The sequence below is a fragment of the Octopus bimaculoides genome, chromosome 4 (assembly GCF_001194135.2).
Source record: "Octopus bimaculoides isolate UCB-OBI-ISO-001 chromosome 4, ASM119413v2, whole genome shotgun sequence".
Classification (NCBI taxonomy): domain Eukaryota; kingdom Metazoa; phylum Mollusca; class Cephalopoda; order Octopoda; family Octopodidae; genus Octopus; species Octopus bimaculoides.
In genome coordinates this window covers 95879111-95880938 of record NC_068984.1, presented here as the reverse complement: position 1 = coordinate 95880938, position 1828 = coordinate 95879111, and the positions used below count along the sequence as shown (strand labels likewise).

At 42.0% G+C, this 1828-nt stretch overlaps 1 protein-coding gene across 1 annotated transcript in view; it reads right to left on the bottom strand.

Moving 5' to 3' along the window:
- Nucleotides 1-1543, bottom strand: part of LOC106871658 (cytosolic carboxypeptidase 2) — a 229443-nt gene extending 227900 nt beyond the window's left edge. The window contains exon 1 of the mRNA XM_052967648.1: nt 1403-1543. The gene's annotated coding sequence lies outside the window, so the exon portion shown is untranslated. The remainder of the gene's footprint in view (nt 1-1402) is intronic.
- Between the last annotated feature and the right edge of the window lie 285 nt (nt 1544-1828).

Sequence of the window (1828 nt, the reverse complement as noted above, 5' to 3'; positions counted from 1 at the left end):
AACACTAATAATACCACCAATAATAGTAATACCATAAGCACTAACAATACCACCAATACTAACAATACCACCAACACTAACAATACCACCAATAATAGTAATACCATAAGCACTAACAATACCACAAACACTAACAATACCACCAATACTAACAATGCCACCAACACTAACAATGCCACCAACACTAACAATACCACCAACACTAACAATACCACCAATAATAGTAATACCATAAGCACTAACAATACCATAAGCACTAACAATACCACCTACGCTAATAATACCGCCAAGACTAACAATACCACCAAAATCTAACATCTACAATGCCACCAAAATTAGTAGCTAACTTCTATATTACTGAAAAACTTTCAACACAATGATGAAATATTAATAACAAATTTAGCACCATCATTACCACCACAATCACCACCACAATTATCAGCACCACTACTATCAGCACCACTACTGCCATCAAGACAATATCAACACCGTAAATAGCATTAATACCATCACCAACCAACATTGTCACTTCTACCACTACTGTCACCAACACAATCGTCTTTCACATCCTCCTCATCTCACTACTACCACAATCGTACCAGTAATATCTTGACTTCTCTGACTGTTTTATATACCAACTGAGTTGCTAGCAGGCATAGACTCTTCTCAATCTCCCGCCCTTTTCCCCGCGTAATATTCAGAATGTGACATTTGGAGGGGAGGGCGCTGCACCAGTACTTGGCTGGCACTCTTTACATCTGATTAGATTGGAGATACGTGAAAGCTCGCTCCAGCACTTTAAAGCAGAACCTCATAATCATGCTCCGAACACTGTGATCTTTGGCTTCGCATCTACAACTATGTATGAATAATACATAGAACTATTAGATCAAAGCTCATCTAGGAGATGAAATATCATCAATAAGGACAAGAACTACATTCATGCCTACATGGAAATCTCTACAGTTGGGTATCGCAGAAGAACTACCACAATCAAACGCTTGTCTGATGTTGCTAAAAAGAGCTCACTGCGCATATGGGCGATGAGAAATGACCAATGGACCTACTTGGAAAGCAGCAGGAAGACACCTAAAAGTCATGACCTGGGTGGGCCCGGTTCCGGTAGAGTGTCAGGTATAAGGGCCGAAATACTTGTCGGATGGGAGTTCTTCCTCTGTAAATCTCTCCTGCTGTCCACTCGCCTTGCAGCAAGTTTCCATTACTTTTTTTCTACCTTAAGGCCCAATCATGAGGAAACAGTAGACAAATTTCCCTCACATTATACAGTATCATCTAAAAATAAAACTCTAAGATCACAGCTGGTATGCCTTTGATCACAGATCTCCTAGATCGGGGCCAAGCTAGGGTTAAATAACAAACGATAAGAACACAAACTTCCTACCTTGTTGTTTGCAGATGTAGTAAAACACTCAACTGTCCTCCATGTGGTTTACAGATTTCCAATGACACTAATGGGAAAGACCAAAACACCGTTGACAGGACACGCCTCACACACTACCACTTACCTGACTACCTACTTAACCAACCAGCCAGCCAACCGACCAACCAGCCAACCTACCTACGTTACCTACCTACCTATATACATACATACATACATACATACATACATACCCCACCTGTCCACATCATTCGTCAACCACCACTGCCGCCTACAGCCACGCATAAAAATACAGGTGGTGGTGGTGGTTGAGGAGGTGTTCATCGTCGTCGTGGTAATAGGGGTTGGCAGGTGGACGGAAATGGAATACCGCTGTGAGCAAGTAGCGGAGAGGTGTAGGGATGGCGGTACAGAAAGTTTGTACAGTTC